At 28.5% G+C, this 6877-nt stretch overlaps 1 long non-coding RNA gene and 1 other non-coding gene across 3 annotated transcripts; both read left to right on the top strand.

Moving 5' to 3' along the window:
* Window positions 1-656: 656 nt before the first annotated feature.
* LOC113785920 (small nucleolar RNA R71) lies at window positions 657-758 on the top strand. The gene has a single exon (XR_003472101.1). It is a non-coding gene; the product is annotated as a small nucleolar RNA R71 (small nucleolar RNA).
* A 2074-nt stretch (window positions 759-2832) lies between these two features.
* Window positions 2833-5136, top strand: LOC140919890 (uncharacterized). Of its 2 annotated transcripts, none has more exons than XR_012162510.1 (3): window positions 2833-2978; window positions 4565-4635; window positions 4767-5136. It is a non-coding gene; the product is annotated as an uncharacterized lncRNA (long non-coding RNA). The 2 variants fall into 2 exon arrangements; XR_012162511.1 differs by lacking the exon at window positions 2833-2978 and adding an exon at window positions 3069-3137.
* Window positions 5137-6877: the final 1741 nt, after the last annotated feature.

The raw sequence follows: 6877 nt of genomic DNA, 5'->3' as shown, positions 1-6877 counted from the left end.
CTTACATATAAAAGTTCGTTAATAATCAAAATATTTAAAATTGAATATTTAATAACTAATTCTAAAATAAAATACAATGTAGACACTATGTTTACCTGATCTACTAATTTAATCTAATGAAATTATTCTATTCAAATGAGGTAGAAATTGTCAGCTCTCGACGTTCTCAATTATCTCAATTTCAATATATGAAGAAAAAAAATACTTTAATGAGATACTAAATCCCAATGAATAATGCGCACAATTTTAAAACAAGTATCATTCTCAATTGGCAGTAACCAAAAAAATGGACCTAGACAACAACTCTTCCAACAATATTTTTTAAGCATGTAAATAATTTTCTAGAGTAAACAATTACTTTCAATATTAATATACATTTATTGAAATTAAATTAATGAATTAAACTCCTTTGCGGTTATACTACTATTTTTACACGTGTTTATTTATTGTAATTGTGTTAATAATAGGTGTAAATATTCAAGAGATAAGAAAACATGTATTTTGTGAGGGCCAAAAGCCCCCACAAAGGGAAAAAAAAACAGCCACAAAAGGGGCATTTGTGGCGGCCTTAGGCAGCCACAAATAAGGTGGTCACAAACCTTTGTGGAGGCCAAAACGGTTTGAAATAGAATGTATGGACAATTAGCCATCTCTCCAACCCATGATGAGGGCACAATGTCAGCTTCTCCTTGAATCGCTCCAAAGCTTCATAGACTCTCCATCTTTTTAAGAAAAACTTGTGATTTGATTTCTCGATTGTGCATGTTTGCTTGGTGGAACGCTTGCCTTTTTTTATCCTAGAAGATATGGTAAATTACCCTAATTAACTCACACAATTGTGAGGTCACAAGTTTGAACCCGGGGAAATTTGTCCTACCTAATAATATCAACATTTTCCAGTTGAGTTGGGGCATAAGGACGAAATGTTTGATTTAACTAATCCCATGTTGTAATGGATTGAAAAGGCAATGAATCACTACAAGAAAAAAAAGTTGCGAGACTACTTTGCGACAGTTCCTAATCGCCTTAATATACATTTTGTGATAGTTCAAACTGTCACTAAACATACTCAAATTTATTTGTTTCTAAAAAATTGCGACAATTATCAACTGTTGCTATATTTATTTTTGAGACAGTTCGAACCGTCGTAAGCCTAATAATTTAAAATAAAATAAAAACGTGATACAATTTTTTCCTATTTTTTATTAATTAAAATAAAAAAAATATTCATAAATATCATCCACATAATTTAAATATTGTACCTAAATTCAATTTATAGAATTTTTTCAAAAGAAAGCACACCAATTCATGCATGGAAGTTAACTAAAATAGTAAATAAAGTAGTTTAAATATTCATAACATTAGTTGAATGACTAAACATACAAAACAACTCCATCAAACATAGAAGTTCATCAAAATATCTAATTAGTCCCTAATGATGTGATTCTATGTCTGTTGCTTGGAAAAAAAAGTATATATTAACCTCAATGAATCTTTATAACTATTGTCAAATACTAATTAACTAAATTTCTCATATAGCAAGAAGAAATCATTACATAATTGATGTTTTTAACCATGGACAGACAGTTCTCACATGATTTTTTAAACAAGTTTGCTATGAAAACAATTTTACCTTCTCGTTAGCTTGCATTTTCTCCATCTTCTCATTAGCTTCGGAGGACGACATTGATCTTACAGAGGGAGAAGTAAATGTAGTAATTTGAGACAATGTTATTCCAAGTCCCATAAAACGAACATATCCAAGATGTTCTTTTCCAAACAAATTAGCAAATGGTTCGTTTGGAGAATGTGTCTTCCAAATTTCAGCTTGCAATTGTTCCTGCATTGGCAATTGAAGCAAACTAAATTCCTCTCTATAACAAAAATGTCTAACTTTGTAACTCACTATTACCAACCAAATAAGTAATTTTATAGCTTTGCAACTCACTATTACGAAAACTAATAAGTTGCATCTTTGATTTATAAAGTGACCAATAAGAAATACTTACAATCACATAACACTTCTATTCTTTACACTTACATATTTTTCCTTGGCCTCGTTATTGACAAATGACCCATAAGACTTTTTATGACAAATTGAATACATTTCACCCATACTGTACTTCTGACCATCTCTCAGTTACTATAAGTAAACACATGTAATAAGTACTTGTTCAATTAAGTATGCAATCAGTAATCGATTGAGTGAATCCTACCAACTCACCCTTCTTCATTGCAAGCGTAGGTTTTCCTCCAAGGAAAGATGCCACTTATAAAATTTCTTAAACAACCTACATCGTGCATCTAGCCATTTCTTTCCAAGGCTCGTAAGGATATATTTTTTGTTGTCTCCATCATCAACAACAAATTTTGACTAGCATAATCATAAAAAAAACTTAGTTTACAATCAAAATAATAAATAAAGAACATTCAGTTGTTTATCATTGATACTTGTATTTTATCCTTCAAAATTTCATTTTTTTTTCTTGTCGATGGAACTACTTTCTAATTGTCGTACATTATATGAAAATCCTTAAACTTCCTTGCAATTTCACCCAATAAAACCGCCTAACAAACTAGCAGCTGATCCTACCGATTGCCCATTTGAATTCTATCTAGTTATTATTCTACTAACATTAGGAGGAGCTTCAAGCACGTCTGATACCCTTAAGTGTGTCTTTGAAATATGTCCCACCTCATCTAACACATAATTCAATGATATATGTCATACCTCAACCATGTATAACAATTAAATATGGGGTTTAGGGTTTAGGTAAGCTACTATTCTTGTTCCCTTCTTTTACATGAAGTCCTCGTACTACTCTTGTAACATTAGGTAAGCTACTTTGATCCTTGAACCTATAAAATTTAATATTGCCATTTTATGTTCTTTGTATTGAAATCTTAAAAAATATATGAATATATTATGTGATTGAATTGCTAAGTAGTGGATCTGAATGTGATGTCTTATAATCCTGGTTAGTTTTCCTTTTATTGTTGTTCATGATTCATTCTTGAACCCTATAAAATCTAATATTGCTATTTTATGTTCTTTTTACTAAAATCTGAAAAATATGAATATATTATGTGATTGAATTGCTGATTAGTGGATATAAATGTGATGTCTTATAATCCTGGTTAGTTTTTATTTGATTGTTGTTACTGATTGATTATGTATGATGATATAACTTTGTTTTTATGGTTGCCTAATAAGTTGCAACTTGGTCCAAACAGGTTGTTGCAAAGTCTTGTGTTATGAATATGTTTGATAAATATAGTTTTTGTTTTGTTTTAGAATTTCTTGGTGTATTAGAAGTTTTAGTTAGACATGATAAATTGTTGGTGTATTTGAAGTTTTTAAGTTAAGAGCTCTCTAACTCCTTTCATCTGCTACTCTTTTCACGTTCTTGATTGAAGTTATAAGATAAGAATATGCAAATGGAATTAATTTGAAATAGAAAGAAAGTTTATTCCTTTACAAGTAGCATGTTATTTATGTGTAACATTGCCTCCATATTTCTTTACAAACATGAAGTCAAAATTTAAATGATGGTTTAAGACTTAATTCTATTTTCTTTTTACTTTACTTTCTAAAGTCATTATCATTTATTTGATGAAGAAATATCTAAAGTATATTGTTCATGAAGGTTGAAATTTTAAAAAGTATATCCAAGAACAATGCTACGTGCAATTGATGTAATTTATCACAGTTCAATTGAAATAGTAATGCCATTTTTTATGCCAAATGGTGAAGTTGTTGTGTGAATAGAACTTATAAGCATTAAAATTACGAGGCAAACTATTACTGTATTGTGTGCTACCCCACATTCAGGAAAATCATACTTCTTATTTTCTTTTAATAAATTAGTTGGACATTAAAAAACTGCAAGAGAAAATTTGATTACATGGGGTAGTAGTATTTTCCATATTTACAAGGGTTCATCCATTGTATTGGCTTACTAGCAGTTAGGGAGTCAATGGTTTTTTATTTAATTGTTTTCGTATTTCACTTTAGGAGTCTTCTTATGTATAATCAGGTGTTTCAACTAGCAATTCATTAAAATTCTTTGTAACATCAATTATTTAATCAACTATATAGTGTGAAATTTTTCATTGAGAAAAATTGTACACTGTAAAATTCTACATTGTGTTAAATTATGCGGTGTTAAATTATGTTTGTGTAAACAAATCTGCACTATATAAATTCTGCATTTTAAAAAATTCTGTTTGTGTAAAAAATTCTGCATTGTAAAATTCTGTACTGCCAAACTCTGCAATGTAAAATTCTGTACTGCCAAACTCTGCAATGTAAAATTCTGCATTCCGTAAAATTCTGCTTGTGTGAAAAAAGCATTGTAAAAACTTCTGCCTTTCTATTTCTAGAGGTTTTATATCATATGAGTTTTCTTTATGAGATCAAATACAAGAAGAAATCTTTTGGATACGTGTGTTAATGTTGAGTTTTATTGAGTTTAATATTGAGTTTTCTTGTGTTTAATATGTATTTAAATAGAGTTTTCTATATGTTAGACAAAATTGAATGACACCTCTCCTATTCATTCAGATTTGTTTCTTCACATACACAAATATGGCAAGGATAAAACTTGGGTTGATAGAAGAACATAATATGTGCATGTAAGAGCTTTCAACTTTAAAGTGTATATTATTTATTATTATTTATATTGGTTTTATTCTATTTTTTGTGTATTTTAAAATATTAATTACCTTTATATTTATATTGACAAAAAAGTTTATTGTATTATTAGGGAGGTCGTATTATTGTGGCTCATGTTATTCTTCAACAAAGTGCGTACACAAATATATGAATTTGAAGAAATGAGAAATGAAAAAGATTAAAAATTAAAAATAAAAAAGACATGAATTTGAGCGCAACAACCAGTTAATAAAACAATTGATGGATAGCTTGAATTTTCAACTCATGTCATATACTAGAGACCAAGTTCACGATGATGCTGCTGTTGGGGATCATTGATGAAGAGTAATTAGATGGATAGGGATAAGTTAATTTGAAGAAAAAATATATTGTATTTTGCTATGACTAAAATATATTTATGTTTAGACTGAAATTTAATCCGTATTTTTTTAAAAACTTAGAAATACTACTTAATTATATTATGCCTTTTCTTTTTATTATATACATTGGTATGTTTAATGCACTTAAATATTTTTGGTGTATCAATTTTTTAGATATTGAAATCAAATTTAAAAAAGTAGCTTCGTTGTTATTATTAGACATTAATGTAATGCATTTTTTTATAAAAAAAATTGCAAAGTTTAGAGATGGAATTAGTGACTGAAATTTTAATAAAAATAATAGATTCAGTCACAAAATTCGTCTCTAAGTCGTATGCTAATGACATAGAAAATTAATTCAAAGTGGTTGCTAAATCCGTTTTAAATATTGATCGATAAATCAATCTCCAAATTAGATCGCAAAATCGGACACTAAATATCAGTCATTGATTCAGTCGTCAATAACTAGCGACTAGTTCTTTACCATCTGAATTTAAAAAGTCACGGATTCAGTCACTAAAAGCAATATCGACTGATTTTTTAACATTAGGGACCAAAAAATCGGTCACTAAAAACGAAATTTCTAATAGTGTGATCGATATCTTTTCAAAGAACTCAACAAAACTACAATTTTCCACTGTCAAAATTGGGAAAAGAGCACGCATTGCAGTAAAAGGCATTAAAACAATTACAATCAAAAGTCACACATGTTTGAAACTAATTTCCAATGTTTTATATGTTCCGCAAATTGATCAAAATATTTTAAGTGTTGGTCCATTGTTGGATAAAAGCTACAAAGTGTTATTTGAACATCAAAGTTTGTTTTAGATTTGATTATGAATGAACATGGTATTGATATAAAAGAGAAAAATAGAAGGATATAAACTCAAAGAAGACCATGAAGATGCATGTGTGTTGAAGAAATTTCATGTTAAGAAGGAGAATAAAGATATAGGTGTAAATCCACCTAAAAGACATAAAAAATGCAATGTTTCTACCATTGAGCTCCTAAGGTACAAAGAAGCTCATCAAAAAGAGATTAAATCAAACAAGAAAAATTTAAAATCAACTTTTGGTTTGATTTCATTCAAGAAAGATATTGAAGAATTATAATCAACATAAAAGGAAGAAATCAAGCGTCAAACAGAAGAAAGTTAAATTTCCAACATGAGATTCAAATGAGATGCACAAGAGATATTCAATCAAGGAGTAGTATTAAGAATAATATGTTTGAATATGTTTAGAATATTTTATTTAGATTTAAATATATTTAAGATTGAAAATAAGATATTATTATGATATATAATTTATATTTTTGTTTAGAATTTGTTCCATTAATTTAGCGATATGATATATTTTTATATTACAATTTAACTTTATATATATGAACAATGAACAAAATTTAGGATTAAAGGTATTTCCCGCACCTACAATATATCTCATACTTTTTCACATACAAATCATATCAATATAGTTCCGCTTTTGCAAATAAGTAAATAAAAAACATCACAAGCATAATAGACCATATTAAAATTCTATCACGGAATTGGTTACATACAAAAACGTCGGGCTTTTCACACTCTTATATCATATAATGCTATTTAAATCCTAGAGTGTTTGGGTTGTAAGGTGTTCTAGAAGGGTATTATAGTACGAAGAATGAAAGAGACGTGCTGAGCATTTTGGAAAGGATGGAAGACGAGGAAATTAAGCCCTAATAGTGAGTTAAGAGTTAAAATTTGATTAGTTTGAAAAATCATTACTCTAGAGTATATTACTGATAGTTCAATCATAGTGAGTGTATTCAACTTTTTTATATTACAAAATTCATCACTATGTTCTA

This window comes from Cicer arietinum, chromosome 3 (assembly GCF_000331145.2).
Source record: "Cicer arietinum cultivar CDC Frontier isolate Library 1 chromosome 3, Cicar.CDCFrontier_v2.0, whole genome shotgun sequence".
NCBI classification, from domain to species: domain Eukaryota; kingdom Viridiplantae; phylum Streptophyta; class Magnoliopsida; order Fabales; family Fabaceae; genus Cicer; species Cicer arietinum.
This window is presented reverse-complemented; position numbering and strand designations above follow the sequence as displayed.